General features: G+C 48.2%; 1 protein-coding gene and 1 pseudogene across 9 annotated transcripts in view; one reads left to right on the top strand and one right to left on the bottom strand.

The window, feature by feature from the left end:
- The window catches only part of ASAP1 (ArfGAP with SH3 domain, ankyrin repeat and PH domain 1), a 348,641-nt gene extending 336,582 nt beyond the window's left edge, over positions 1-12,059 (bottom strand). For 3 of the 9 annotated variants that reach the window (XM_064587864.1, XM_045895869.3, XM_064587868.1), the window contains exon 1: positions 11,906-12,042. The gene's annotated coding sequence lies outside the window, so the exon portion shown is untranslated. Of the gene's footprint in view, positions 1-5,970; positions 6,185-11,905 lie in introns of those variants that run through there. The other 6 variants (XM_064587867.1, XM_064587866.1, XM_045895867.3 and 3 more) reach the window with 5 other exon arrangements.
- Positions 12,060-12,195: 136 nt separating this feature from the next.
- On the top strand, positions 12,196-22,925 carry LOC123841458 (ubiquitin-conjugating enzyme E2 L3-like; annotated as a pseudogene).
- Positions 22,926-25,437: the final 2,512 nt, after the last annotated feature.

The raw sequence follows: 25,437 nt of genomic DNA, 5'->3' as shown, positions 1-25,437 counted from the left end.
TCAAACCTTTCAAGTTTCCTCCATGGTCTCAGGATAAAGTCAAAGCTTCTGGATGTCGCTCCTCCTGCCTTCTCCTCCAGCCCCAATGCATCCCACCTCAAACGTTAGGTTCCAGCCACATGGGGTTACTTAGCTCCTAGCACAACCTGGGCTGTCTCTACCATCCATGTCCTTGCTTCGGTGGGTCCCTACACCCAGAATTTCCTTCCTTTCTTTTTGCTCTGTCCTAGCTAATCATGCATTATTTAATATTCAACTCAAGGATTACACCCTGTAACAAGGCCTCTCTGCCCCTCCCTGCAAGGTGCCTCTTTAGAAGCACCTGGTAATACCTTGTGATCCCGCATGACCACATGAAACACACTGGCTCACAAGTTTCTGTGCATGCCTGTCCCCATTCATGAAAGATGATGCTAGGGTACAACACTGCAGCTGGCTACTCAGTAGGCACTTAATAAAGAACGAGGGGGGGGCGCCTGGGTGGCTCAGTCGTTAAGCATCTGCCTTCGGCTCAGGTCATGGTCCCACGGTCCTGGGATCGAGCCCCGCATCGGGCTCCCTGCTCAGCGGGGAGCCTGCTTCTCCCTCTCCCACTCCCCCTGCTTGTGTTCCCTCTCTCGCTCTCTCTCTGCCAAATAAATAAATAAAATCTTTAAAAAAATAAAAATAAAAAAAAATAAAGAACGAGGGGGGAGAGGGAGAGAGGGAGGGACTACAAATGTTATAGGTACCCAAAGAATAAGATAAGCAATTACAACAGGAAGGACTGGGAAAGGCTTCTCAGAGAAGGTGCATTTGAACCATACTTTTTTTAAAAGTTTTTAAAATGTGAGTAGGTGGAGAAGTTAGGGAAAGGGCAGTTCAGGTGGAAAAATATAGCAAGACTGTGAAGGTATAAAAGTATATGATTTGGTGTATTTCACACAAGGGGTAAGTGTGTGTCGCGGGGGTGGTATAATGGACCAAAAATCATCTAGATTTTACATAAGCTGGCCATCCCAATGTGTACTGATACAAATAATTTTGGGGCTACGAGTAACAGAAAACTCAACTCAAAAATAGTCTGAAGTTAGGGTTTTCAGTGTCTTGTTCCTTCCATCCTTCTGTTCTGAACAGGCTCAACAAGGTCTCCCTAAGCAAGGCCCCTCATGGTCCCAAGACGGCTGCCACCGTTCTAGGTATCACATGCCAACCCCACTATGTCCCACAGCAGGAGAGGCTCTGTCTTCCTAAATGTCTCCTTTTAAGATGGAGAAAAATCTTTCTCCATCCCCCCAACCCCAGAAATTTCTCTTCTTATTTCATAGCCAGATCTGTGTCACATGCCCATGCCTAGGCAAATCACCGGCAAAGGGGTCAGGACCACAGTGATTCACCCCTGGGGCTGGGACTGACCTCCCTACAGCCCCTAGAAGGTAAACTTCTGAAGATTAATGTTCTGGGAGCACCGAGGGGGAAAGGGTGTTGGATAAGCAACCAAGTGTCTGCTACACCTTCTCACCCACTCACCTCCAAGTGTACCATTAAAATAGAGTGTAATCTGCAAATACCCATCTCCACCCTTCTACAATTCTATTTTAGGTCGGAGGAAGTAACTGTCCTAGGGAGAGGAAACTTGCAAAAGGCTATTAAGGGAAGGTCTATAAACAACACTGCAGTTGGCTTTTCTAGATCAAGAGTTCTGTGACAGTAGGGGGGATAGAGAATATCAGGGATGATTGCAGTCCATAGAGAAACCCCAAAAAGCTGCTTTACTTTAACTGAGCTTTACCTTTCTCCTTGAACAAACATTTTCCTCAGCCCTCCAAAAAAATAACCAGCACATTCTTACAACAAAGACTTCAGTCCGGCTAGTCTCCGCCTTGAATACCCTTCCCGACTCTCCATTAACTGAAATCCTGCCCATCCTGAAGAGTGAGCTCAGATGGCACCTTTCCCCAGAGCTTTATCTGACCCCCCACCAGCCCCCCACTGGGATGACTGTCTTTCCTCTGCATACTTGGGGCGATTCCTTTGTAACTTTCCTATGGTGTGGACAGACATGGTCCAAAATGATAAATACTTAGCTTTCTCTCCCAATCAACTAGGAGAAATTATAGCACGTGAACTTAGATTTTTCATCTTTGTGTCCTAAATGCTCCAGCACAGGGCAGGATATGCAGGGAAAGTTGTGCACCAAAGATAAGACTCTAAATTGAATTAGTTCGTTCATGTGCCCTCCCTCTATTGATCATGTAAACAAAAATTCTTATCCCGTTTAGAACTTACTCACTTTTGGGGCACCTGGGTGGCTCAGTCGGTTAAGTGTCTGCCTTCAGCTCGGGTCATGATCTCAGGGTCCTGGGATCGAGCCCCGTGTGTCGGGCTCCCTGCTCAGTGGGGAGCCTGCTTCTCCCTCTCCCTCTGCCTGCCACTCCCCGTTTGTGTTCTCTCTCTCTGTGTCAAATAAATAAATAATCTTTAAAAAAAATCTCTCTCACTTTGTTTAGTATCCATGATATGCCAAGCACAAAGCCACTTTCTATACATATTGTTTTATTTAACACCATTTTTTAAAACCTGCAAACTCTTCAAAATGTACAGAAGAGGAACCTAAAAGCTCTGAAAGGCTAAGGGCAGACTCTCCCAAAGCCACATGAGGAATTGGGGCATGAAATTCAAACTCAAGTCTTCAGAGGCAATATTGCATCATGGTCAAGAGTGTGGGCAATGAACACAGATCCCTTTGCTTAAAATCCTGTTCCCCATGAGCTATAGGACCTTGGAGAAGTTAGTGTCTGTGTATCTGTCTCCTCATGTATAAAATGCGGATTAAAAACAGTGCCCCCCCCAACAAAAAACAGTGCCTATTTTATTGGGTTATTATGAGGATTAAATGAGCTTATACGGTTAAACGGCTTAGAACAGCACTTGAAATGTGTTAATGCACAAGAAATATTAGCTACCCTTATTGATTCTAAGCCCAGTGGTTTTCACATTGCATCATGACAAATGCCCCTATCCTCCACCCACCAAATCACCTCAGGCACGAAAGAGGGACCTGGTCAAAGGACAGACCCTGGGGAGATCATGAGTTCCACCATCCAGAGGAGCAGCCTCAGAGAACAGGGAGTCAAAGGTTATGAAGGCAGTGCAATGCACAAATCCATCCTGCATCTCTTAGGGGCACCTCGGCCCTCATTCGTAGGGTCCCAGGGGGAGCTTCTAAGGGAAAGAATATCGTACGAGACACATGCCAGCCCAACACCCAAATGCCCAACCACTGACCATACATCAAAGACCCCTTAGTTTGAACAAGCTTTGAGGATTTGAAATGCTTGCTGCCCTTCTCCGGAAAACCCAGTGTCCCTAGTGGTCGTGAGGCAAGGCAGAGGGAGCCTTCAAAGCAAGGTGCCCTTGGAGGACACACTGCCCCATGGGCCTCGAAGACAAGAAAAATGCTTCACCCTCTGAAGCTCCCACACCTCCCCACTCTTGCTCTCACTGTAACTGGGCCAGGAGCTACCACCTTTACGCAGATGAGAAAGTGTGATTCCAAGCGGGGAGTAACTGCTCATCAAGGTCCCGTAACTAGTCAATATGAGTTCCTGGACTAGAACTCGGAATTCTGAGTCACCATTCAGTGCTACCTTTCACGACTGTATTCTGTCTTCTGCATTAGTATCTGTCTTCTTCAACCACATTAATTTCCTTTCTTGCTTACTTCCATTTTTCCTAAACATTTGTGGTCTGCTCTGTGCTGGGGATTACAACGATGAACAGGCATTTTAAGACCCAGCCCCAACGTGCCCCCACCCCATTCTGCAGGGCAAACAGAGGTGCTCAGTAAGTGCTTGCTGACCGGAATTAAATCTTTTCGTTGCTACTGTTCTGATATGGGGATTCTGGTTTTCTTTCCTCAAAATGGCAATTTTTACCTTCTTGTAAATGTTCTTCCTCTTCCTAGTCTGAAAAAGAAGACTGAATATGTGAGGCTGGCTGATCTCTGCTTGGCATCTACAGGAGTACAGGAGAGCTGAGACCCCTCTACAAAGCTAGGACCCCACAGGGACCCCAGCCTCTTCTGAAAGAGGGCCTGAACTCTTCCTCCTCCCTCCTTTCAGTGCAGAGAAATGGCAAGAACGCCTGTGTCTGCCTCAGGGTCGGGGTGGGGGAGAAGGCTTCTGTGCAAACGTTAAAGCCCTAGTTGTGGGCACAGAGCCCAAACCTACACCTCCAGCCTGGTGTTAAACATTGCAGGCCCTAAAGCTACCACTAGTCCGGGATCCAGGAAACCCTTGGAGCCCTTACTAAAACATAAAACCACTCTGCAGAGACACTTCTCCTACCCAGGAGAGGTGAGACTCAGGAGTATGAGCTACCTTGGCAGGAAGTTTGCAGGAAATGCGAACCGGCTCCTTTAGAATGAGCATAATGGGGCAACTCGAAAGAGAATGTCAGTACCTTTATTTTTTTTTTTTAAGATTTTATTTATTTATTTGAGAGAGAGAGAATGATAGAGAGAGAGCATGAGAGGGAGGAGGGTCAGAGGGAGAAGCAGGCTCCCTGCTGAGCAGGGAGCCCGATGAGGGACTCGATCCCGGGACTCCAGGATCATGACCTGAGCTGAAGGCAGTCGCTTAACCAACTGAGCCACCCAGGCGCCCCAAGAATGTCAGTACCTTTAAAACAAAGGTATGAAGTAAGGAAGAGGAACCCTAAAGAAAGAGCAAGACAAAAGGCCAGTATGATCTGAAAGAGAACCAACCAACAAGAATTTCTAGAAGGAAAATGCAGTCATTGAAAATAAAAGCTCAGTGATGAGAAAATTCAACGAACATGGCAACACTGCTGAACAATAAAGCCGAGGCACTTGGCTGAGACTCCCTGGACAGCGCCGGGCCATGCGCTCGGGCCGGGCGCAGGGGGTGGAGGTGCTCAGTCTGAGGGAGAGGCAACCACGTGAACAAACACGCTTCCACACAAGATGGCTGTCGTAAAGCTCCCGTTCACGGAATCCCTTGCAAGGGGGCGCTTTTCTGACATTCTCCCGGTCAGGTGCACAAAGTGCAAGAGCAGAAGGAAAGGCAGGGTCAGTAGTAGGCCTCCGAATCTTCTGGTTTCCTGTCCACTGACCCTGTTCTGCAGCCACCCTGTATCTGTCAAGGTCACAATTACAAAGGCATCGTTGAGCATTCTTCCCCCCCCACCATCTGCAAAAGCCTTTTTGCTTGGAAATAGTTTCAAGAATGAGAAATAGTAAATGCAATTCATTCTTCTGTCAAATACTCTTTTGTAGCGTATGATTAGAACAATTAGAACAGCTGATTATTAAATTTCACTGTCTTAGGCTTAACACCAAAACATGTGACAGACAAATGTCTAAAAATGAATAAAAGAGCAAGGATATAAAAAAGGATGCAGAATAAAAAAATAAAAAAATAAAAAAAAGAATGAGAGGGCGCCTGGGTGGCTCAGTTGGTTAAGTGACTGCCTTCGGCTCAGGTCATGATCCTGGAGTCCCTGGATCGAGTCCCGCATCGGGCTCCCTGCTCGTCAGGGAGCCTGCTTCTCCCTCTGACCCTCCCCCCTCTCATGTGCTCTCTCTCTCTCTCATTCTCTCTGGCTCAAATAAATAAATAAAATCTTAAAAAAAAAAAAATTAAAAAAAAAAAAAAAAGAATGAGAAATAGTGTCAAGAGCCCCTGTAAGCCCTCTGCCTGAGCTCACCTAGAGTGAACATTTCATTCCGTGGGCTTTTTCCTTCTCTTTCCTCTCACTCGCGCTAAATTTTTACAGTATCGGTCATTATTTTTCTGAACCATTTGAGGGCAAGTTGCATAGATCACGGAGTTTTACTTGAGCCCTCTTCCTCCGTTTCCACTTGCAAAGATAATTATTTCGGTACAAAACTACAACCAAACGCACACACAGCAGGTGTTGCACATAGGCGGAGTCCTGTGAAGGCAGCAGGCCTGCCGCGAAACTCACAATTAGCCTTGAAGAGGGAAATGCAAGCCATTCCCCAGGAGCCACAGCAGGCGTTGTCTTGACTTCCTCCTTCCTACTCTGCCCACGGAGGAGGATCTGCACCCGGCGTGGTCCTCCAGAGCCCCCGCCACATCTGGGGGAAGCGCGGACCGCACGCACTCTTCTTTGTCCCAAGTGTAACCAGACTCCAGAGGAGGGATCCTGAGACACAGCTTGCTCGCTCTTCTGTTTTTCTGACTCTGTGCCTTTCGCATTTCCTGACTGAAAGCCGTAAAGGAAGAGGAAATGCCAAAAATATTACAAGATGAGTTAGTCTGTGGCATTTCCAAGGATGGGGCCGGACAAAGCTGGCAGGGAAAGCTCAGGCAGGAAGAGACCTCTGCCTCAGTGCAACCCCGCATGCCAGTGGCCAACGGAGTTCGTGCGGCTCTCCAAAACGCTGACGGTCTGAGGGAAGCCGGCTGTTTCTGGGGAGTATCCGGGGCAGGACCCATTTTCTCCAAATAACCCAGAGGATGTTAGAAATCTGGCCTTAATTACGCCCTCACTGCGATGTGGCTTCACAACACATCACGGTGTGTTTCCCTGACTCTCAGAAGATGGGGCCACCTGCCGCACACCGCCAGGCCAGGCCCTCTAGTTACTTTTTCCCCTAGTGGTTTAGATGGGTTTGTCCTGACGGAACCACATGCTCTCTCCTGAGCGTGCTTGTGGCCTGCTTTGGGAACAGGGCTGGCAGAGGCTGGGGACACTAGCTGTGGCTCTGGAACCGAGGGTTCAGCTGCATGAAAGGCACGCACAGCGCTGGGATTCACTGTGTCTGGAAATCAGCCACGGCGGACTCAAAGGGAGTACCAACCCTTCATGCTCCTCAGCCCTTTCTTTCTTTTTTCTAAAAGATTTTATTTATTTACTTGAGAGACAGAAAGAGTGACAGAGAGCATGAACAGGGAGAGAGGGAAAGGGAGAAGCAGGCTTCCCGCTGAGCAGGGAGCCCGATGCAGGCTCGATCCCAGGACCCTGGGATCATGACCCGAGCCGAAGGCAGACGCTTAACGACTGAGCCACCCAGGTCCCCTCCCAGCCCTTTCTGGGAGTGGATACAAAGTAGGTGGGTGAGGAGAGGGCTTTTGGGGGTTGGATTTTTTTTTTTTTTTTTTAGAGAAAGAGAGAATGAGAGTGTGAACGGAGGGAGGGGCAGAGGAAGAGGGAGAAAGAGACTTTTTTTTTTTTTTTAAGATTTTTTATTTATTTATTTGACAGAGAGAGAGCACAAGTAGGCAGAGTGGTAGACAGAGGGAGAAGGAGAAGCAGGCTCCCCACTGAGCAGGGAGCCCGATGCGGGGCTCGATCCCAGCACCCTGGGATCATGACCCGAGCCGAAGGCAGACGCTTAATGACTGAGCCACCCAGGCGCCCGAGAAAGAGACTCTTAAGCAGGCTCCACACCCAGCACGGAGCCCAAAATGGGGCTCAGTCTCACAACCCGGAGATCATGACCTCCGAAATCAAGAGTTGGGCACTTGACCAACTGAGCCACCCAGGCACCCCCCCTGGGGGCTGGACTTAAATTATCCTTGAGGCAGGGAGAGAAAAATTAGTGTCCCTGTGTTGAAGTGAACAGTTTGGCCTGCAGCCCAAAGAAAGCACAGTGACATGAATCCTCAACCAGGTATTCTCATATAAAGCTGGGCAAGGAGGAAAGCTTGCATGAAGGATGAATATTCGAGAGGACAGTGAAGATACGAGTGGAGCCTGACCCCAGGACTCCCATAATACCTTCCCATACCAGCCCCCAAAGATGTCCACATCCTAATCCCCAGGATGTGCGAATGTGCCAGCTTACATGGGGTATGTGGCAATAGGGAATTAAGGGGGAAGATGGGATTAAAGTTGCTAATCACTGGACCTTAAAATAGGGAGAACATTCTAGATTATACAGGTGGCCTGATATACTCAAAAGCTTCCTTAATAGTGGAACAGGGAGCCAGGAGGGGGAACGAGAGAGATGGTAGCATGAGAAGGACTCAGACCAACATTGCTGGCTTTGAAGATGGAGGAAGGAGACCATGGGCCAACATATGTAGGAAGCCTCTAGAAGCTGGAACAGGCAAGGAAACAGATTATTCCCTAGGGCCTTCTATTCTGAGTCTTCCCTGTTCCTTCTGGAGAGAAGCTTCCCTAGAGGTTCCAGAAAGAACAGAGCCCTGCCAACACGGTGATTTTGGCCCAATGAGACTCATTTTGGACTTCTGACCTCCAGCACTGTAAGAGAATAAATCTGTGTTGTTTAGTCCACTAAGTTTATGGTCATGAGAGCAGGAAGAGGAGACTAATACATCATTTATCATTATACTGTCCAATATAATTTTTATTTCTATGCCTCTCCATCACTCCCATCAATAATAATAATAATAATAGTAGCTAGCGTTTGTTGAGCACTTACTATGTGACAGAGCCTGCAACAAGTTTTTCATAAACATAAGATACTATAAAAAGATAACTTCAATTGAATACTACCATGAAAGTAGACACAGGGATCTGGGGGTCGGGGGGAGCTGGAGGCGTCCTCAAGGAGATAAAGACACGGGTATGTTTTCAAAGATGAGTAGGAGTTAGCCTGAGAGAGAGGAAGAGCATCCCAGGCAGGAGGAAGAGCGTCAGCAGACCCTCGGAGAAATGAAACAGTAGGGCATGTGCTGGCCAGCACTTTGGTGGCTCAGCTACAGCCTGATCATTTCCACATTAGTGTCTCTAGTCCACAGGGACCCTCTGAGGTCCGAGGTCACGAGCCCTCACGTCTGCCCGAGATCTCCACCTGGATGTCTCCCTAGACATGTCCAACTTAGCACGGCCAATATGGAACCTGATCCTCTCCAGAACGTGTTCCACCTTTATTCTTCCCTGTCTTCCCAAATGACAGCCAGCGGTTCATGCCAGAACCCAGGGGTCATCCTCGAGTGCCTCCCTGCCCTCACCCCCATTTCATCCATGACCAAATCTCACCAGTTCCATCTCCAGGTTCTAACCAGGTCACACCCACTTCCCTCCACCCCCACTGGTCTAAGCCGCCACCAACTTTTCTGGATTCAGAAAACTGGTCTCCCTGCTTCCACTCTGCTGTGATCAACTCTTCATAAAGCAGTAAAAATAACCTCTGAAAAATGTCAATCAGATCCCACTCCGGAGCCCAAACTCAGCCCTACTTTCCCTCTGTACTTCGGGGAGAGGGTGGGGGTACTTCAGGGAGAGGGTGAGGGTACCTCCCCAGCATGGCTTAGAACCTGCCTCCCTCTGAAACCTCACCTTCTGCCATTCTCCCCATCTCTCCCTTACACTCTGCCCAGCCCAACCCCCTTACCCACCCACCCCCCAACTTCCCTGACTCCCAGGAATACATCCAGCCCTTTCACGCACAGGAGGCTGCACATTCTGATCCCTCTGCCTGGAATGCCCTCCCCTACAACCTCTCTGCCTAGCCAGTTTCTTCTCAAGTCCTCAGTCTCAGAGAGGCCTTTCCCTAGCGAAACTAGGACCACCCCCATTTCCACCCCCACCCCACTTCGCTTTGGTCATGATTTCGGCTAACAAAAATCACCATCTTTTCGGTGCTTCTCTGCTTGGCCTAGCCCCTCCACGGGAATGCAAGCTCCCTGAGGGTGGGGCTGGGCCTGTCTTGCTCAGCACTGTATCCTGAGGACCTTACCCAGTGCTAGCACGGAGCAGGTGCTCACTATGGGCTTGTTGAACTGACTAACCAAAAGAGCAAGTGTGACGCTGACACGAAAGGATGAGGCCTTGAACACAGGGTCCTAGTCATCTTTGCAGGACTGGCACCTCCCACGGGGGAGCCACTTAGCAAACGTGTACTGAATGAATGGAAGAATGAGTCAATTCCAGATGAATCTGAAAAGTGGCATCCTTCCTGGGCAAGGCTCCCAAAGGAGTTCCCTCTCCTCCTCGGGACTTCTTAGGAGGTGACATGCCTAGGACATATAGCAAGTGCTCAGTAAATGTTAGCTGTCCGTGACACTACTGCTCATGTGGGGATCATCTGTGCATCCTACAGGAAAGACTTCTTTTCGAGCCCATGCCAGATACAGCGACTGGAAGAGAGGTGTGAGGAAACAAGAGAGGGAAAAATGAGGATGGGTGGCAGGACCCAGTCAAACACAGCTGAGAACCTACAGGGAAAATGCAGGAACCACACTGTTCCAGGTAACACGGGTTCCCTTTTGCCTTTAGACGTCAGCCCCGTGGGTTGCCGTGTGGAGATGCCAGCTGGGAGGTGGGTCCTCGCGCTGGGCGAGGGAGGGCCCCATTTGGATGCACACATTCATTTTTGGGCCTGCAAGGCTCTGACTGATGTCAAAAATCTGGCTCACTGTGGCTGGTGAGAGGTGGAGAGAATTTCAATTTCCTTCACCAAATGGCAAGCCTGCGAACAAGTCCTTTCTCTCCGACATTATCAAATACTAAAAATGAAAAACCAGCCATTCGGAGCTCTCATCAGGAGAAAAATAGACGGGCTGCTTAGCTCACAAGATATAGGAGGGCTGAAAATCAAGTCCAGAGAACACCATAGGGTACATTTTGTGCTAAGACACCACCCTTTTTCTATTTTCATGGAAGTTTCTATTTTGCACAAAAGAATGGGATACAGAAAAGTAATTCCCTATGTAATAAGCCACCCATTTTAGGTTTCAGATCCATTTGGTGGCTGAACAGTAGGGGTTAGGGAATTTTTTTTTAACTCAGTCTCTCAAAATACCAAGTTTGAGATAACCACTTATCTCAAAAATAGCAGCAGTAATAGATAAGACAGAACAAGGGAAGACAGGAAAACAACAAAGGTTATAATGCAAATAAGACCTATTTCCAAATGTCTCATGCTGCCAGAACAGAAACTGCCATAATGAAAGGAGCACTGGGCTGGGAGTCTTAGGACTGGCCATGCCACTTGGGTAAGCTAGCTCCCAGCCTCGTATGCCTAACAACAAGGGGTTGAAACAGTGGTGATGGAAGATCGTTTTTCTTTCTGAACTGTTGAGATCTGCTGTTTTCCAAAATACCTGCATCTTTTTGTGATGCAGTGGACCACCAACTGCAAAACAGAAAGGCCTTGGGGTGAAGGGTTCAACAGAGATAAAACTGGCCTCAAGTACTCAGCAACTCTGGCCCCGCTGTCATCCCGGAATCAAGTATCTTGCCAAGACAACCTGATAGAGTCTACGGGAAGAGCAGAAGAAAGTTCTTGTTCTTTCCGATCAGCGCAGGTAAACCTGAGCTCCCGCTGAGGACGGGATGGTCCGAAGTCGGCTATCCATCCCCCTGCACCAGTGGAAGAATCAATTATTAAAGGAAACCGCTCTAGGGATGCCTGAGAACTCTCGGGTCGTATGAAAACCGCAGGATACCGGACGCCAGCGAGTTTCTTTTTTCTTTTAAACTTCTCGTCGCTCTCAGAAAATGCAGCAAGTCCCAATATGGCACAAGCGGGAAAAACACAAGCTACTTCCCAGTCTTCCCGGGAGCAAACCCCAAGCCCCGGCTGGGAATCTCCCCCCCCGCCCCCCCCCCCACCTTTCGTTTCGTCCCACTTGCTTAAAGCAAGTGGCCTGGGGCCTGCCTGGCAGCGCCGTGTCCAAGCCAGGGCGGGGGGCCGCGGCCAGGCCGCCCTTCCAGGAACGGCGGGGAACTTTCCTCCGCCGCCCAGAGAGACAATGCCGGGAGGGCGCCCCCCCCGCGGGCCCGGCGCCCCCCCGCCCCCCCGCCCGCCGCGTGTCGGTGCCCCCCAGAGCGGCCCCCGGGAGCCGGCGGCCCGCGCCCTCCCGCGCCCGGGGCGCCCCGCCGGGAGGCGCAGCCCGCAGTCCGCCCAGAGGCGCGGGGCGCCGGGCGGGGGGGCGCGGACGGCGCAGGGCGCCCCGCAACTCACCGGGACCGGGCGGGCCGTGGGCATTATTCCATGGCGCGCGCGCGCCGCAGCCCTCGGCCGGGCGCGGGCGGCCCCGGGGACGGAGGGCGGGCGGCGGCCGGGAGCGGCGGCGGCGGCGAGGCGCGGGAGCCGAGCGCGGCGCAGGAAGGGGCGGGCGACCGTGCGCCGAGGGGAGGAGGCCGCGGCGGCGCGGGCGGCTCGGACGCTCCCGCTCGGCGGCGGCGGCGGCGGGCGCGGGCTGCAGGAAATCCCAGCACTTCGACAGGAAATCGGAATCCTGACTAAGCACTCCCGGCCGGCGGCCGCTCCGCGCCGGGGGCTCCCGCCTCGCTTAACCCTTGGCCCGCCGGCACTAGGCGGGGGGCGCGGCGGACTCGGGCGGCGGCGCGCCGGGCCGGCTCGGCCGCACGCCCCGCGCCCCCGCCGGCCCCTGCCTGCTCGGTGCCCAGAGGTGGAAGGAAGGGCCAGGATGTGCCCAGATAAAACCTGGGCCTTGGCAGGGGCCTTTCGCAGCCCCCACCCACCCCACCCCTCCCAACACCAGGAGAGGGACTTGCCCTCTCCGGTTCTGCGGAGGATGAACTTGCCATCTCCTGGCCCTGTCCCCTGTTTTCAGTAAGAGAAGTGACTTTACCTGGCTGCCCCCTTTCACTGCTTCCCCGCTGCTAATTTCCTCATTTTTGTCCAATGGCAGGGGCGGGAATTTTCTCCGTCCAGGAGAGTAAGGACAGTAATAGTCTGGATTCCAGACTCTGATGCCGGCTGGAATCCGGACTTCGCCTTGTTTTTTCTTGCTGTGTTATCTTGGGTAAGTCACAGAACTTCTCTGAGCCTTCATTTCCTCAAATGTGAAATGAGGTGGTAATGCTACCCTTACAGGTTTGATTTGGAAACCAAATGTTTAGACAGGGACTGACACATTGTAAATGCTCAAATAGATGATGGCCATGATTGCTCTTAGTACCATGAGAGACGTCTGAGAAAGGAAGGTTTTAACTCACGGGGTGTGTGCTGTGCCTATCTGTGCCTGCTTACAAAGCCTTAGACTTTCATTTTCTTCCTAATCACCAAGTGATTATTTTTCTTTGCAGCATTTCAGAAACTGCTCTCTGCAGAGGAAAAGGTTAGTGGCTATGGCAGACCCCCTTCTGGTGACATCTGAAACCCACAGACCTCACAGAACTTGGGATTTTGCTCTTAATCCAAAAGTCAGGACATTGTGGGGGTTTCTTTAAAAGTCTGGAGAGGCTTCACGAAGTTTGAGAAAAGCAAAGTAAATCTCTGTCCAGTCAGGCCAGGACTGGGCAGCCAGTGGGAATGATTCACTGTGGTTTCCCACAAACATGCCACATTTAGGGGTTTCTACCTGGAGGATGCAGCTTGGTGGCTTTGCTCTAAGTCTTTCAAATTCCTTTGAAACCCAGTCAGACTTTGAAGAGGGAACAACATGCCCAATGAGTGAAAACGAAAGCTTGAAATGAACCTGCTGTGGACGGAAAATTGGGTATCAGCCCCTCTACTCCACATCAGGACCAGACATCAGTTTTAGACCCAAGTTTGTCTCTTTTCTGCAGCTCTTTTTCAGTGGTGAGAAGCAGTGAGACAAACTCTAGGCTTGGCACCAGGAGTCCAGAGTCCTGCCCCAGGCCCTTTGCAGCTGCTGTTCCCTCTTCCTGGAAGAATCTCCACTTGGCTGTTCTTGGCACTCAGCTCACAGCTCAGAAGTCAGCTCCTCAAAGGGGGTTTTCCCCAGCCATTTGATCTACTTGTCTTTGGCACCTACTTCCACCCCTACCTCTCTCCCACATCACATGCCCTGTTTCACTGCTTCAGAGGCCCTACCGCTACTTAATTTATCCTGTTTGGCTGCTTATTTATCATCTGTCTTCCCCTGCGTGGGTAAACTGCATCAGAGCAGACTGCTGCTTGTCTCCATCACTCCCGGATGCCAGGGCCAAGAAGAGGCTGGCCCATAGCTCACAGCTCAGAAGTCAGCTCCTCAAAGGAGGTTTTCCCCAGCCATTTGATCTACTTGTCTTTGGCACCTACTTCCACCCCTACCTCTCTCCCACATCACATGCCCTGTTTCACTGCTTCAGAGGCCCTACCGCTACTTAATTTATCCTGTTTGGCTGCTTATTTATCATCTGTCTTCCCCTGCGTGGGTAAACTGCATCAGAGCAGACTGCTGCTTGTCTCCATCACTCCCGGATGCCAGGGCCAAGAAGAGGCTGGCCCATAGGAGAACCTCAACAAAAACATGTCAGATGCATGAAAGGGACAAACAAGATTACAGTGACCGGATCACTCTGTCCCTTAGCTCCCTGTATCTTCCGCTTTGGTGGAGAGGCGCTCAAATGAGAAAGCCCAGGATAATGGAAGAAGCACTAGATGGCTCTATTAATGGTGCTGGAAAGTTAAAGCTATAAGTAATTAAGACTGCCAGATGATGTAACTGCAGTCTCATTGGGACAGTCCCAGTTAATTGCTCCCTCCTTTGTGCTCCCCCAGCACTTCTGTTCATTTCAAGAACATATTTATCACATTATATGCTTGCTCGTTGAGTGCTCTCCCAAGTCAGATGGCAAACTCTTTGACTTGAAGGGAAAGGAAAGGAGCCTACATTTATTGACCACTTACTCTGAGTGGGGCCCTGAGCAAGGTGAACTGGAATTCATTAAAAGGCATTCGGTAAGTGCCTGTAATGTGCTCAAAAATCTTCTGGGCATTAGATCTGCAGAGATGAACTATTCTTGCCCTCCAAGAAAGACAGATCAGGAAGTTCTATTTAGAAAGCAGGGAGAGGATGACTCTCACAGAGGTACGCCCAGGGTGTCTTGGGGCTGTAGAGAGCATGAGGAAGTTTCCTAAATCAGCATGGGGTGGTGGTGGTGGGGGGGATGGTGGTGTCTTAGTCAGTTTGGATTGCTATAACAGAATACCATAGACAAGGTGACTTATAAACAACACAGGTTCATTTCTCACAGTTTTGGAGGCTGGGAAGTCTGAGATACGTCCAAACAGATTTGGTGTCTGGTGAGAGCCCACTTCCTAGTTCATAGATCATGTTAACGTGCTTTCAGCATAGTTCCTCAGGGGATCCCCAGTGGAATCGGGTCCACTTGCCCCCATTAGTAATCCTCCTGTTAATTCACTCTTTATGCTGTTTGTCTCCTTCCTCTCTCTCCCATTCATTCATTCTCCCTGGGATCAATCACCTCCCAAATAAACTAGCTGCACCCAATTCCTTATCTCAAGGTTTATTTCTGGGGGAACCCAATGCAGGACTGCATTCACTCATTTATTCACAGATTTATTCACCAGGCACCCCCTATGTGCCTGAGCAAAGATGAAACGTGAGTATGGGCACATAATATAACACTACAAGGTTCAGCATGGTCTGAGGAAACGGTGCATGTTCAGACATGGAAAGCAATGAGACTGAAAAGCTTTGTACCATGTTACAGTTGAGGAAACTGAGGCACAGGAGTGTTCCGTAACTGGCCCAAGGCCAGACGGTGCCCAGAGGAGCTTTGGAGTTCAGACTCTTAACCACCGCCCTATACTGCAGCTCCTGGTGGTTAAAGCTATGAGTGCAAGCTGTGGGTGAGTTCACTCGAGCGGAATGTGTGGACTGAGAAGATCTGGGATGAGGATTGATCTCGGAGGGACACCGTAGGCAGAGGAAGAGGGACTTATGAAGAAGACTGAGAGGGAGGAGCCTAGAAGAGAAGTGGATGGAAAACCAAGGGTAAGGGAAGAAATTTCTTCTAAAAGTCAGGAATGGCCAATACTCAAATGCCCCCAGAGTTCAGTCAGATAAGGATTGGAATGCAGATATGCATTTTATTTGACAATTAGAAGACTGATAATTTTTGCCAGAGCTGTTTCAATGGAGTGGAGGGATTGGAAGCCAGATTGCAGTGGGTTGAAGAGCGAGTGGGAGATAACAAGTGTAGACTACTCTTTTCAGAAACAAGGCTGTCTAGCTAGTGGGAGGTGAGGGGAGGATTCTGTAAAGACGGGTGGGCGAGTGAGCATCTGTGGTTGATGGGAAGGTCCCAGGAGAGTGGGAGAGGGCGAAGAGGGAGGGCGGGCACACTGATGGAACAGGTGCTGAGGATGAGGAGGGATGGGTGGGGGATGGGACGAGGCCTGGACCAGAGGGGAGCCACCTTGTCCACCAGAGCAGAGGGCCTGGGGACAAAGACAGACTCAAGTTCCTTGGTGAGCTGATCCCGGAATCCTTGACTAGGAGTTAGGTGGGCTCTTAAGGCCCCGTGGTTTAATTCCTCATGACATTCATGCTCTGGGTAAAAACAATTAATTCCAATGTGGATGAATACAAAGTGGTATCAGTCTCATAACTGGGGAAAGAAATGGCATGAGACACTATTTTGACCCAAAGTAGGTTAGTCAAGTCGCAAAGGAGAGGATGAGCAGGATGGACTTTGGGAGCCAGAAGAGACACAGTTTGATGACTGATGGGTGAAGATAGGGTGGGGGGCGGTGGTGAGCACACGCAGGGGGACAATGGCACTCACCTGTGAGAAGGAGGAGGAGGAGGGTGGTATTTTTAACCATGATAAAGAGCATGGGATGGGAACGTTTTGAGATAGAAGATAATGAGTTCCTGTTTGTGCTTTGTGCTGGGAAGGCAGTGTGGGTGGTGGGTAAGAGTTTGCAGCTTTGCTTGGGGTGGGGGAGGCAGTGGGCTTGAGGGTGGTAGGAAGAGGGGAGGCAGAGGGACCTACCCAGTTGGTGAGAAAGCACCTAAACAGCTAACACCCTTTACTAGCTTCTCACAGTCTTGCTTTGTACTGACTTCTCGAATGCAGAATTTCTCATCCTTGGTGTTAGCATATTGGACCTGGTAATTCTTTGTTGCGGGGGCTTCTTGTGCTTTGCAAGATGTTAGCATCCCTGGGCTCTCCCCACTGGATGCCAGTAGCAACACCCCAGTTGTGACAACAGAAATGTCACCAGACATTGCAGAATGTTCTCTAGTTAAGAACAACTGCCCTATCATCTTTCCCTCATGTCAGGATATCGCTTAAAAGGTGCAACTTTGGGGCGCCTGGGTGGCTCAGTTGGTTAAGCGACTGCCTTCGGCTCAGGTCGTGATCCTGGAGTCCCGGGATCGAGTCCCGCATCGGGCTCCCTGCTCGGCAGGGAGTCTGCTTCTCCCTCTGACCCTCCTCCCTCTCATGCTCTCTGTCTCTCATTCTCTCTCTCTCAGGTAAATAAATAAAATCTTAAAAAAAAAAAAAAAGGTGCAACTTTGGACAATCTTCTTCAGCAGAAACCCCTGTTCCCAATGCTTAGGTCACATTGATAGGGTTCTGATCCAGGTTCCGCCACTCCCCTAGTTCGTGACCTTGGGCAACTTTCTTCACTTCCCTTGGCTTCTATTTTGTTGTGTTGTTTTGGGTTTTCTTGTTTTGCTTTTCCTCTGTAAAATGAAGTTTTTGAGAGGATGACATCAAGTGATCCATGTGAAGTGCTTGGCTCCATGTGGAGTAACTAGTTAGCCTTCATTCTGTTGTTGTTTGTACTGGTAATATTCATAGAGGTATGTAGATGCAGGTGAGACATCCACTAAGCATCTGGAAATTTGGGCCTCAAGATCTGGGTGTCACAGATGAATCACAGACAAGAGGAAACACTTGAAGCTGGGGTTATCTATGACATGGCCTGGAAAGAGTGTAGATAGAGAGAAGAGAGATTTGAACAAGAACCCCATAGGACACCAAAATTTACTAAGCAGCAGAGAAGGAGGAGTCTATAACTGAGATTTGAGTGGTCAGAAACACAGATGGGGATCTAGGTGTGAATTTTTCATCTAGCAGCAACCTTGACCTTCAGGTGGTGGGAGGCATGTCAGCAGAATGCCGTCTTGTGGAATGATGCTGATGTTGGTGCGGACTTTGAGTGCTCCCCTGGAGTCAGGTGCCATGTAGATATTAATACTCATTTAATGCCCACAACAAGGTTATGGCTTAGGAACTATTTATTATCCCCATTTTATGGATGAAGAAACTGACATTCAGAGGAGGAGGTGAGGGAGGTTGAGTTCGTCAGCAAAGAGGGTGGAAGAACAAAGGACTTTCATGCAGAGAACCAAGGAGCAGACGTAGCGCCCCAACACCCATGGGCATCCATTGGTGTTAGTGGAACAGAGAGTGTGAAGCAGGTGTGAAGAGCTGGGGGAAAGCCTGGGAGGGCCCCCAAAAAGGGGGAATGTCCAGCCGTGCAGTGTCAGGCCATACTGAATCCCAAGGTGAAAGGAAAATTCAGTCATATTGACCCTGTCTTTAAAAGTGTGATATTTTATTCATCCTGGAATGTTTGCATTAATTTTCCTTTTACAAAATATTGCATTAAAATATTTTTTTTATCTTGATTACCGAATTTGTTGGCAAACGCTCAGCTGGACTGAACCAAAGTCTAACCTCTTCCAGTCTTCTTGACCTTGCTGCTTATGATTCAGATTCCAGTCTGCTTCACTCCCCTGTCCCTTAGCCAGGAAAAGGCAAGGCTCCTGATTTCAGCCCCACATGACAAGAGCCAGTGGGGAAGAGGTAACTCTACAGGAAACCACATGCTTTTAGGAAGAGGAAATGGATACTGGGCACCAAAACCTAATAACTGTCCACTACACTTGGGCCACCTGGAGATCTTTGGTGCAAAGAAGAAAACATTCTGGGGAGTGGGGAGAGCAGGGAAGGAAAGAATGGAAGGTGGGTTCAGCACACATAAACACCCAAAGCCAGATGCTTAAGAACCTGCATTGTAGTCCATAGCCTGGGTTTCTTTTTTTCTCTTTTCTTCTTTTTTTTTTTTTTAAGGCTTATTTATTTATTAGAGAGCAAGTACAAGTGGGAGGGGCAGAGGGAGAAGGAGAGAGAATCTCAAGCAGACTCCACACTGAGCATGGAGCCCGATGCAGGGGCTCAATCCCAGGAACCTGAGATCATGACCTGAGCCAAAATCAAGAGTCGGATGCTCAACTGACTGAGCCACCCAGGCACCCCCGTAGCCTGGGTTTCAGTTCTCACTCACCCACCAGCCCTGTGATTTTGCCTAGCAAGTTCAAATGTTAAGCGTCAGTGTCCTACAAAATGGGGATAATGAAAGTACACATATCATAAAGTGTTAGGATGAAATGAATTAAGCCACATAAAAGTGCTTGAACATAATAAATATTCAGGGTTTTATTTCTATAGTGTGGTATTGACATTTTAAAATTTATTTTTCAAGCTACTGAGTCATGAAGGAAAGAAATGGAATAGTAACATGAAGCTTAAGGGGAGTCCAGGGGGGATTTTTGTTTTTCCAGTTGGAGGAACAAGAGAAGTAGCCAGGGGAGAAGGGCAGATAGAAGGATGTGGCAAGCGGTGATTGCCCCCCCTCAGTTGGGAATACCTGTCGTACCTTCCCAGGTTACACTCACCAATTCACAGAGAAGTTGTAATGGAGCAGGGCCACACATGCCTGGCCAGAATGGTCAGGGACAGAATCCAGATTTCAATGCCCACAGAGGTGTTTCTCCCTGAAAACCCGGTCACCGTACTGTATCTAGTCATTGTCAATCCCGGAGTCACTGCTTGAGCCCAGGTCACAAAAATGTGAGAGGCAATGAGGTCTTTATTATCACACTGTTAAAACAAACAAACAACAAAAAACCCCACCCTCTTTGCAAAAGCTAAACTTGAAAGGGTCCTGTAAGATGAACATCCAATGGCATTTCCTCCAAAGATGCTAAGCATCAGGGAAAATGCTTTCCACCGTTAGGTCATTAATTTTAAAGGTCCATTTCCAGCTATAATGGAGCTTTGTGATAAAAGGGTCAGACAAATGGGTCATTGCGACAATCTCTTATGGAAGTAAGGTTCTCTTCTGTTTTGTGTGAAATTAATAAGGACTTCACCCTCTACTCCTCTTGGGAACCCCAGGTGACCCAGAGCAAGCCTTCCCTAAACTTTTGGGGTGGGTCGGCTTCTCATCTGTGTTCCCATAACATCCAGGGATCAATGCTGGTGGAGTCTTCGCTGCCATGCACTTCATCTCTCTCCTGCAGGCCAACGGCAGGGACTCTCTTATTTACCTCTGTACAGCTAGAACCTATCAGAGCAGGAGCATACAGTGTGCACTTAACCCACATCTCATGAATGAATGCCTGCACTCTTGATGAAACAGCACCCCTCTTTAGCTGTGTGAGAAAACCTGCTCACTTCCTGAGTAAGCAAAGTTGGGCAAGGAGGATTTCAGGGCAGACTTCTCAAGCTGGGACACTGTGCCGAGTGGAAGCAACTATGTGTATTAGGAACAGTATCAATGATAATAAGCAGTAGCTAAAATGTGTTGAGTGCTTTCCCTATGCCTGGCACTGGCATAGAGTTCTAATGATTCTAATGGCACTTTACAATGATCATCTCATGTAATCTCAAAATAAACTTATGAGATCAGACTATTTATACTGTACATTTTACAGATGAAGAAACTGAGCCTCAGAAAAGTTACACACAGAGGATCTGTCTTTGAGCGATTCAACTGTTCACTTCATGCTATTGTTGCAAACTGAGCTCTGGGGATCCAAGTAGGTCATGGAGTTTGCAGACTACATATATAAGGAGTTTATGGTGTATCCGAGCCATAGATTTATACTGTAAAATAGCAGGTCCCTTTGGTCCGTGCCTACTGTTCCAGAAAAAGTGGAAAATCCTCCCCCGGTGCTTTTGTAAATAGTCCTTAATTGAACTCAGCCTTGGTATCATTACCACCAAGTTCTGCAATTAACCAGCCTGGAGCTTATTTGCTAGGGCACAGCACCGAAGATATTTACACATCCGACTTTTAACTCTAAGCAAGATTTTCAGCCTGTAAATTGCTTATCCAGCCGCAATCATAGCTGCTAGGAAACTGCCTGGGGCTGTTTGAGGGGAATGAGAAAGAAAGAGGATTCCCCCAAAGCCAGCTGTTGCACCCCCAGAATAATAACACTAACAATTAAGAACTAACAATTGTACAGTCCTTTAAAAATTACAAAGCACATTCTCATGCAGTTAATTCCCCTGAGAGTGGGAGGAGAGGACTGGTGTATTTTAAAGAAGAACCCCAAAGGCTTGTTTCTTCCAGGGCTGTAACATAATCTTTTGTTCAACCAATGCTCGGTGAGCACCTACTATGTGCTGGGGACTGTACTAGGTGCTAGAATGTACTGGTGAGCAAAACAGATGCTGTTCCTGGACTCATGAAGCTTCTAGTCTAGCCTTGGAGAAAGAAAGACTATAATTCAATAATATACACAGAGAAATATAAGATTACAACTACTGCAGTAGAGGCATATAAAATGCAATGCGAACCTAAAGTGGAGGGATTTAAGCTAATCCAGATCAGAGAAAACTCTTCTGAGCAATGATGAATAAGAGTTAACTAGGCAGGGGTGCCTGGGAGGCTCAGTTGGTTAAGTGTCTGCCTTTGGCTCAGGTCATGATCCCGGGGTCCTGGGACCAAGTCCCGCAATGGGGCTCCTTGCTCTGCGGGGAGCCTGCCGCTCCCCCTGCTTGTGCTCTCTCTGACAAATAAATAAATAAAATCTTTTAAAAAAAAAAGTTAACTAGGCAAAGAGGGGAGTGTTTTAAGCAAAGAGAACAGAATATGTAAAGGCCCTAGGGCCAAAGGGAGTATATTAGTTAGTTTTTGCTGCATAACAGAGCACACCAAAACTTAATGGCTTAAACATTGATCAGACCATTTGGCTCTTAATTCTGTAGATTGGCAATTTGGCTAAAATCAGCGGGGCAGTTTCCCTCTGATCTTGGCTGGGTTCACTCATGTACTTGTGGTCATCTCCCAGGTCAGCCAAAATAGCTTATCTCTGTTTTGTGTAGTTACACCTCGTCCAGCAGGTTGGTCCAGGTTTGTCGACATAGCAGCAAGGTTCTGGGATGAGCAAGAGAGGAAGCTTGCAATGCCTTTTACAACCGAGGCTCAGAACTCACACAACCTCCTTTCTGCCACATTCTACTGATCAAAGCATCTTTAATCAATGGGGGGTGGGAGGCGCCGGGGTGGTGCAGTCAGTTAAGCGTCTGCCTTCAGCTCAGGTCATGATCTCGGGGTCCTGGAATTGAGTCCTGAATTGGGCTTGCTGCTCAGTGGGGAGCCTGCTTCTCCCTCTCCCTCTGCCCCTCCCCACCGCTCATGCTCTCTCTCTCTCAAATAAATAAATAATATATAAATTATATATATATATCAGCTGGGAAAACAGCAGCACCAGATCCAAGATGGTGGCCAGCAGGAGGCTGATGAAGGAGCTTGAAGAAATCTGCAAATGTGGAATGAAAAACTTCCAGGTTGATGAAGGTAATGTATTGACTTGGTAAGGGCTTGTTCCTGAGAACCCTCCATATAAGGGGGCCTTCAGAATTGAAATCAACTTTCCAGCAGAGTACCCATTCAAACCACTGAAGATCTCATTTAAAACAAAGATCTATCACCCGAACATGGATAAAAAGGGGCAGATCTGTCTGCCGGTAATTAGTGCTGAAAACTGGAAGCCAGCAAGCCAAACCAACTAAGTAATCCAGTCCCTCATAGCATGAACGACCCCCCGCCCGAGCACACACGTTGGGCCGACCTAGCTGAAGAACACTCTAAGGACCATAAAAAATTCTGTGAGAACGCTGAAGAGTTTGCAAAGAAATCCAGGGAGAAGCAACCTGTGGACTAAACTCTGCCATGACTGATTCCAGCGAGTGTGAACAGAGACCTGGAGCAGTGCATTTGGACACCCCGCAAAGCAGGACTCTGGAAAATTGACATGTGCCGCGGCCTGGCATCTGCTTGTGGCAGTTACTAACTTTCTACAGTTTTCTTAGTCAAAAGTGGTCTAGGTAACCTGTAAAGAAAGGATTAAAAATTTAAGATGTTCTTAAATGTATACATATAAATTTAAGAATACATATATTTTTATATATATAGATATATAGATAAATAGTAAGATATAGAATCTTAGAAGCGGAGGGGATTTTCAGTCTAGTCCAGGTAACAAATAGTAACAAAGAGTAGGTACATACCAAGTAGGTGTATTTGAAAGAATGGAAGGATGCACACATCATAAAGGCCCAGCTTCAGCATCTCTATTCCATGGAATATTGTACGATGGTCTGGAACTAGTTTCTCTACCTTGGGTTCTTTTGACTCCTTGTCCTTGCCCCCTCCACAGTGAGGTCAGAGAGATTTATCTAAAATGCAAACCAAAAAAACAGGAACAAAAACAAAAACACGCAAGTAAAAGGGGTACCTGGGTGGCTCAGTCAAACATCTGACTCTTGGTTCCGGCTCAGATCATGATCTCAGGGTCGTGGGGTTGAGCCTCACGTCAGGCTCCACACTGAAAGTAGAGCCTGCTTAAGATTCTCTCTCTCCTTCTGTGCACCCTCCCCTCCCCCCAGCCTCAGGCACACTCTCTCTTAAAAAAAAAAAAAAAAAAAAAGGGCAAACCTAACCTTATAACCTTTAATGCTTCCCCGATGCTTGCCGTGCCTATTGACACATCAAAATCACCAAGAGGGGCTGTTTAAAATACAAACTCCTGCCCTCCACCCTAGATTCACCAAATGAGAGTTTCTGGGCTTGGGAACTGGGATCAATATTATTTAAAAGCTGTCCCAAAGAGTTAGCTGCGACTGATCCAGCTTTTTGGGAGCTGCCGTCTGTAAGTTGTCCAGACACAAGCTTTTCAAGAAAGGTTCTCTAGCATTATTGATCTCATCAGCTCAGACATGGCCTCTTTCAGAAATAATCTCTCCTCTCCCTTTGTACCACCCCCAGAACTCATGTCTCCTTTTACTGTGTACCCACTGTATCCTACACAGGCTTTTTATAATGCTATTATTCAAAGGGTATTATTAAAATCAGCTTACATATCTGCCATGTTCTCACTCCCCTGCCCCAGCCCTTTCTCCCTCGCCCGAGGCAACCGTGTGATCAGTTATCATATTGACTTCAGTCCATACCCGAGGGCCTGCTATAAAATTGACCCAATCCAATTCATCCGAGTGTCCATTGATGGATGAATGGATAAACAAAATGTGGTATATACATACATTATTCAAAAGGAGGGAAATTCTGCCATGTGTTGCAACATGGATGAACCTTATGGATGTTATGCTGAATGAAACGAGCCAGCCACCGAGAGACAAATACTGTATGATTCCACTTATGTGAGGTACTCTGAACAGTCAAATTCACTGAGACACAAAGTAAAATGGTAGTGGCCAGAGGCTGGGGGGAGGGGGAATGGGGGTTAGTGTTTCACGGCGACAGAGTTTCAATTTTTCAAGAGGAGAAAAGTTCTAGAGATGGATGGTGGGGATGGCTGTCTGACAATGGGAATGTTCTTAATACCACTGAAATGTCAACTAAAAAATGGTGCAGTGTAAGAAAATTGAAGATGGTACATTTTATGTCACGTGTATTTTACCACGATTAAAATTTAAGAACCAAATTGAACCCATGAAAGTATGGATGGTCACCAAGCATTTGTTGAACACCTCTAGGATCAGAATATTTCCTGACAGGCTGGCTTTGCCAGAGACCGACTCTATTATAACGTGGACTCTTTAAGATGATGGCTCTGCACATATTCCATTGAGCCGCCGATGGGTGACCGCCAGCTGAGCTTTGGCCAATACTGCTCGCTCTCCGTCTATCTGTCTGGCTCCTGAGGCTTGGCTCCTCTCCTGTCTTCTCCATTCGTGTCTGTGGTCTCAGCACTATTATCCCTGGCAGATTTGGTGGCTCTGTCCCAGCCTCCCACAGCTAATGGACCCTGCCTCACACAAGCCCAAGGACTCAGCTCCCAGCTCAGGCCAGCCTCTTTGGAAGAAGCAATCAGATAGAAAGTTCTTTCTTAAATAGAGCCAAGACCTCTGTCCTGTAACTTTCCTTTCTATGGTTCAAATTCTACCTTCTGGAACATTACAGGGCAAGCTCAGCCTCTTTTCCCATCCAGCAGCTCTTCTGACACTCAAACACGACTCTCTGATGATCCTTCCCAAATATTTCCATAACTTTAATTTCTCAGATAACAGATTTCTGGATCCTTCCCTCCACCCAGTTGCCCTCGCCTGACTTCACAGCAATTTGTTCATGTCTTCCTAAAACGTGGCTCTTAGAGATAAATTCTTCACGTGGCATCTGACCAGTGCAGAGAAGAGCTGGATTATTATTTCCACGATGTAGACCCAAATTTGCTGAATCCTGAAATAAATCCAGATATCCATTACATCTTTCAACTTAACTATAAACCCAAAGTTGGCTTGTTTAACCAGCACACTTCCTGTGTCAGCGTGGGGTGAAATCGAATGTACTTCAGACTTCAGACTATCTGAAGTATCTGTATGCACTACACACTGAATGGACATGGTACTGTTACATTTTTAAAATAGCTTTTCATTAAATTGTTTTAAAAGTTAATTAATCTGTATCTGGAACTTCTCTACTTCTCACCCCCTGTGTGGTCA

Source organism: Mirounga angustirostris, unplaced genomic scaffold, assembly GCF_029215605.1.
Source record: "Mirounga angustirostris isolate CCGP_5_RB_7025 unplaced genomic scaffold, mMirAng1.0.hap1 SCAF_4, whole genome shotgun sequence".
Taxonomy (NCBI): Eukaryota; Metazoa; Chordata; class Mammalia; order Carnivora; family Phocidae; genus Mirounga; species Mirounga angustirostris.
Note: the sequence above shows the minus strand (reverse complement) of the source record. Positions and strands in the feature narration are given on the sequence as shown.